Here is a 7,111-nt window from a genome sequence, read left to right on the forward strand (position 1 = left end):
GTTAAGAGATGGGGTCAGTGAATAATTCGGTGGACGTCGTTCCTCTATAACGACGTCTGACCTTTCCTTTGGTTTCTCCACTGTTTTGGAGTTTTAATACGTTTCTTATGAATTCATTTTATTCTTTCTCTTTCTCTCTCTTTTTTCCATTCATTCTATGGTTTATTTTTGTATTCAATAATCACATGATGATTGATCGAAATTAATTGGATCAGAGATCATGTGAATCAAAAGTTTATATTTGGGTGGACGAAAATCGTACTGAAAGTTTGAGACTATTATCTTTTAATTTCTATTAAATACATAATCATAGAATTTACAGAAATGAGTATAAATAAAGAGATTTTAATTTTAATTTGAGAAAAATGTGCATGACTTTAAAAGTGTATTCGATATATTTATAAATTTATAAGAAAATAAATTAGAGAAATATATCTTTAATTAAAATATAATTAAAATTATATCGTGATGATGAAAATATTAAAAATAAAATTCACTTATTCGAATTTAAAACTCTGTCTAAATTAATCATAAAACAAACAATTAATAATCCCCATCATAATTCTTCATTCAAAATCTTTTAATCATTTCGATTTTCGTTCACCAAAAATCACAATATTACAATAATACAATATTTCCTCATACAAAATTTCTTATTCGACCAAGATACTCGTTCTCCATTCGATCAGTAATTATTAAACGAACACCATTCACGTCGATCGAACGAACGAGATCGAGGGTCGTTTGAAAACGACGCAGCCGAGGATATCGAAAATCCTTCTGGATTCGACGTGGAAATGAACAAACGAATAGAAAAGAATAATTGGTACGAGAAAGATTCGTTCATCCCCTTTTACGACTCTTTAAGCCCTCAGAGAGCTCGGCTCTGCGTTTATTTTAATTTATCGCTCGAATCCAAAGAAATTTTTCCATTGCCACGTCGCGTTCTCTCTGTACAAACTCGCGTGTGTATGTGTCATACGTGTTTTATATATCGTATATTATTATATTTATATTTATTTCCTCCCATTCTTCGACAAAAATTTCACGTTACAAAAACTTTATTTACCATCGAGATCATCCCTAACGATCTATTTTTAGGTAACTGAGAAAGTTCTGTTGTTCTTTTGTGAAAGAGAAGAAAGAATGCAAGAAAAAATGTGGAGGAAAAAGATTAAGATAATTATCATCATTTTTTTATAACACAATTATTAATTCGTACAAATTTTTAAATGAATAATTGAGAATATATTTATATCTATAACAAATAAAAAATAAAAATGATCTTGTAGAAATTTTTTCATTTTTCAAATTTTATAATTTTTATTAGAAGAAACTATTGTTTTTTCCCATCGAGAAAAGAATGACAGAACTTTTTTGGATACCCAACACTTTATAATCAATATTTTTATCATCATACATTCACTATGCAATTACGCACTTATGGTTTCTTTATGGAACTTAAACATTTGAAAGAGCTTTCTTTTTTTTTTTTTATTTTAAATTATAACAAAATTCTGAATTCGTTTCTTTCTATAATTCATTTTCTTCTTTATTGAATTGTTTGCTGTTGATTAATCGTTAGAGCTTCTCAAGTGACTGTAAAAAATATTGATAATAGAATTAGCATTAATTACTTAAGATATATTACAAGCTATTAGGACTGATCTAACGATATGATAACAGAAACAACAATTAAAACGATTATAAAACGTTTTTTTGGATTAATATGGTTTGAGTCTGAGTCTTATTTCATTCGATCTTGTTATCTATATATCTATACATATATAGATGATTATCAAGTAGTCTTTGATAATTGACGATTAAAAGACTATTTTGACAATCAACAGGTGAATTCGTTCGTTCGTAATCTTTGATGAATTTCTTTTTTTTTTATGTATAAAAAACATTTATTTAATATTATTTTATATATTATTGAATTTGTTCTGTTATATTGACATAATTTAAAATATTACATTATTTCTTTACATTTTATGTTTTGTTTTGTTTTTTTGAACATATCAATTGTCATATCAATCATTTGTTGAAACGAAATATCAAAATAAATGAATCAAAGCAAAAACGAATAAAATAGAAAATTCAAATCAATTCACATATTTATATGGCTTCCATATCTTTTTTTGTATTTAGATCAAATTATTTTTCCATTATTTTAATTTAAAAAAAAAGATTAATAATTTCAAAGTTTATTAATCAACAAATAAAATGGTTTCGATATTTTAAGAAATAAAAATCTATACGATATTTCAATCGATATAAAATATATTCAGTAATAATAAAATTTTATTGTTACTTCAATAAATCCACAATTTAAAAGCACATTCAAATATTATTTTTCTTTTTGCTGCTTCATAAATGTATCACAATCATAAAGCATACTAAATAATAAAATATTCATAAAAACAATTATACAAATTTTTTTCACAATAAAATTGAATTCAACCAATTCGCGATAACCTTATTATTTTTCAACAAAATATATATATATAAATTCAAGAAATAAAATAAAGAAATCGTACTAACATTAAGATATCTTCTGAATTTCAACCGAGGCGTTAATGCCCGCATTGTTTTCCTCCCTCTTCGCGAACTGTTCTTTTCTCTCCACAATTCAGACATCGAGATCGAGTTATTTCACCGGGGAACAATCAAACAAACTCTTTGTACCACAAAGACACTTGGCGCGGTTTTGCAAGAAGCGTGGTCGAACGTTTCCAAAGGCTTCCGCAATAAAATTCACAATCCACGCTGTTGATATGCATGTCGCTGTAAAACAGTCCCCTTCTTTCCCTTCTTCGACTCTTCCTCTAATTTTCTTCGCCGTATTATAAAGAAGCGGAAAAGTCTTCGGTATTTGCGCGAGGATATTTTTTATTTCTCTCAGAAGAAACAGGGGAGAGAAAAGTCTGATTTTCTTCCTCATTTCTCGGTTTCTCCCGCGGAAGCTTTGAATAATTTAGATCAGTGATTCTCAATCTTTTCACAAATGTGTAGAATTAAAAGAAAAAAAGAAATTAAATTTTATATCCATGGAATTGGTATATATACTATCGATTTACAAAATTTAGAATGTGGAATTTAATTAAAAATGAGAGAAGACAGAATTTAAGTATTAAGATTTAGATTCCCTTAGATTTATTTAAAATCTAAAAGAAACATTTAAATCTTATCATCAAGTTCAACGTCGTAATTAATCTTATCTTCTAAATCAATAACTTTCAAATAATATCGTCTCCATTTAAAGAGATCGAAGAAAAATATACTCTCCACTTCGTCGTATCGTTCATTTTATCAAGATCCCCTTTTATAAATTTTATTTTTACTTTTATCTCACGTCCTCGCGAATTCCTTTTCTCAATTTGTAAAATATTTTACCTCTCTAAAATAAAAAAAGAATAAAACACGATCATTGTACCTCGCAGTCGTTAAACTCGTTCCCGCGTTCCTTTCAAGTTTTCCTCGGATTTCGACAAGAATTCGCATTACTCCATCATGCATCTAGAACCGGATAATGCACGTCTCATTCAAGGAACACACAACGAAGCGTAAAATTCGATACGGCGCAGTATCCACGAGTTTCCACCCCCGCGAAAACTATCGTGGAACGTTGTAATATCAGAATTTCTTTTCGCAGAGACTGGAGGCATCTCCGTGAGAAAGAGAGAGAGAGGGGGGAGAAAGAGAAAGAGAGAGAGACAGAGAATCTCTTGTCAATATTGGCCTGCGTTACGAAATAATGCTAGAGTTTCCTTTGTTGGAGATGAAAGCTTCATAGCTGGACAAAAGGGAACGAAACGCGTGTCCCAGGCATCGGCATTCTTTCTCCCTCTTTGCTTGTTTTCACGTCGTTGAGTTATACATTTGTAGAGCGTATTGTGAAAAATCAAACGCGGTTGATTAAATTTTTAATCGTGATATTCGTCGTATGATGTTTCGAAACATATATCTAAATATCTATTATAAACTATTGCATGGTAAAAATGTAACACGTATCTTTCTTAAATTCTTCAAGATTATTTCAAATTTTGATAAAGACAAGTGAAAAAATAATTCTAGTATCATTACGCCATTACTAAAACTTTGCACACTCTAAAGATAACAGAAAGCATTCATCTTCTTAAAAATGCACTTTATTTCAAATCGATATCTCACCTGGTTCCCTAAATACAAAGCTTCAAAGGACACAGATGACGGCCGAAATACGAGCGAGCCAAGTGACCTATATTTTTTTCTTGGAATCGAGCGCACGCGTGGTTGGAGATAACGAAAGGACATTGACAGATGTTTGTCAATGACCAACGCACGCGTCGCGATCTTGGGATAGGCCAGTGAGAAAGTGTGAGTGAGAGAGGGGAGGATGAAACGGTAAAAATATCAGAAATTACGCTTCGGTTCGGAACGAGGATATCTCTGAAACGGAAAGTCTTATCGATATGAAACGGAAAGCATCTTAAAGAGAAAGCTTTCTCGTCTCTCGTGAAGTTTGTTTTATGGAGGAAAAGTTAGTACTTTTGAAGTACTCGTCGTGGAAAGATAATCATATATACTTTGTGATTTGTGGAATAACATTATTTTGGTTTTTATTTTATGTACGCTTGTATAATTATTTTAAAAATGGAAGAAAACGAGAATCGATTGGTGAAATTAATTCTAGTCTGTATGTGACATTTCTTGATAAAATTAGTGGCAGTAAGAGATCACAATTTATATATTCGTGAACAATTCTATATAAGTTATTAAAAAAAGTAAGTAAAAGTTTAGAAAATTTTATAAAGAGATATAGGTGTAAGTGAAGGAATATAAAAACAGCAAATATGGTTTTCAAAAAAGTTATTCTACAAGATTTCTTAAAAATTAACGAGTTAAAAAATTTTTAATACATGCTTATCTATATGGATTGATATACATTCTATTTATTTTATTTATATTATTATATTAAGTGTACTGTGTGAACACAATATAATTATTAACGAGTTTCTTTAAAAATATTCTTATTAAAAATTATTTAAAAAAATCAAATTTGATTTATATATATATTTTTTTATATTTATTTATTACTTTACATAAAAAGTTTAAATAACCCTCATCATTTTATAAGAAAACAGTAGTAAGAATAAAATATGTTTAAAAAATTGAATACTTACATATGTCGCATATTTTCATGAATTTTCAAGTAGAAAAACTTAGATAAAAATTTTAGGATAAAATGAGATGTTCAGCGGAAAAGTAAATGGATTTTCTCAAACAGAAAATAGATCCAGGATTCTTATTTGTCCAGAGAATTTTATTTTAAATTTCCAAATAAAATAATAATAGTATTAAAATATTTCAATACTAAAAAAAAAAAAGTATATTTTTTCATTCGACTTAATTCAACTTCATTCATACTTAATTGAAACGAGTAATTAATTAATCTATCTATAAAAAAAATAACAAAATAAAAATTATTATCCATAAAACTTTTCCTCCGAGCAATCCCTTCGAGTAATCAAATCCATCAAAATTTTCTTCAAGAACGAAAATCGATAGATATAATCGCATAAAATTCGCACAGATATTAAAAAATCGACATCAAAACTTTATTTATCACGAACGAACGAACTCTTTCGTTATACGAACGATCGCTCTCGTATGTAACAATTACAATATACATAATCGTCCCTACTAAGTTGCAAACTTACACATCGAATTTATTCGAGCACACGTCTCACGCTCTTACATTTTCATTTATTTTTTTTTTTCTCGTTCATTGTTGAATCGTCATTTACAACATCATACGTCATGTACAATCGTTTACTTCGATACTTCATTTTTCTTTCCCTTACTTTGACGACACTAGAACGCAGTGGTAATTTGCAAATTATTAAACATATCGAACCTGGGATACTACGACGACGTTTTCGACAAAGTTCTCTCCTATGAGATTCACTGAAAATCGTGATTTTCACGCGATGAACCAGCAGCTACTAAGAGTTCCTTCATCGATGTTTCTTCCTTTCACTGAGAACTGAATTTTCTTTTTTAAACGAACTCATTGAATGGTATATTATCGTTGAAAAATTTCGTATCGATCGTGGATCGATCTTTTTTTTCCCATTTCGATGAATTGATGTAATCGAAAAGATTGAAAGAACTTTCTTTCGATGAAATATCACTTTTAATTTATTGAATAAAATTTTAATTTTTGTAATGTCGTGAATTTGGTTAAAAGTTGAGTATAGAAAAGTGAATGTAGTTAGTGAAATTGATGATTCAATTATGCCTTTGACGGGAAGTTGAGCAATTTTGAGATTGGAAAGAGCTATCGTCAGTGAATATTGTATATGTAATATATTAATCTTTAAAATAATATTAATAATTTTATAAATATTTAAAAGATATTTTGTATAAACTTTTTTTTTCTATATCGTGTATATCATAAAACATATTAAGTAAACTAATAATCACAATTTATTATCTCAGACTTAATGAACACGAAATAAAAATAAAAATATCTCACCGATCAGCCTTCCATTCCCAATTATCGATCGATTATGTCGGTCAGAAGAAAGCTTCTTCATCGATGATCGTTCCGGTCGCATGCTCGGTCGGTAATTTAATTTCGATCAAGGTACAAACAGGGTTTTATAGGAGGGTGGCTACGTCTTATTGTGTCCAACGATCCATCGAGTTTTTCTTATTTTTCTTTTTTTTTTTTTTATTCACTTAATGCTCGCGTTTAAGATCCATTCATGGTCGCGTTTAATTCGCACGTGCACAACACATACAAGCTCGCACACATGCAAGTACCACGGTCGAGAGTACATGCGCATAGTACACACGCATACAGACAGGTTGGAGACACACTCACGGGGGACACACGTACGAGAACACACATTATCTCAATTGACCTAAAAAGAAGGCGAGCATTACGAGGACCGTCTTCGATGTTGGCGAGCCTGCTGCCGTGTTCCCGTGCTGCATTGCAGCTGGATGCTCTCCTGGAACAAGAACAACGAGGGTTGGATTAGTGTCTGCCCTGCACTTCCGGTTCCAACCGGAACACTTCGTTTTTTTTTTTTCTATGCCTCGCGCCAAAAGGGGACAAAGG

At 30.2% G+C, this 7,111-nt stretch overlaps 1 protein-coding gene across 1 annotated transcript in view; it reads right to left on the reverse strand.

The window, feature by feature from the left end:
• Positions 1-5,762: 5,762 nt before the first annotated feature.
• LOC102678616 (zwei Ig domain protein zig-8-like) overlaps positions 5,763-7,111 on the reverse strand; it is a 420,477-nt gene continuing 419,128 nt past the window's right edge. Inside the window, exon 7 of the mRNA XM_006610694.2 lies at positions 5,763-7,001. The gene's annotated coding sequence lies outside the window, so the exon portion shown is untranslated. The remainder of the gene's footprint in view (positions 7,002-7,111) is intronic.

The sequence above is a fragment of the Apis dorsata genome, unplaced genomic scaffold, assembly GCF_000469605.1.
Source record: "Apis dorsata unplaced genomic scaffold, Apis dorsata 1.3 scaffold_75, whole genome shotgun sequence".
In the NCBI taxonomy this organism is placed as follows: Eukaryota; Metazoa; Arthropoda; class Insecta; order Hymenoptera; family Apidae; genus Apis; species Apis dorsata.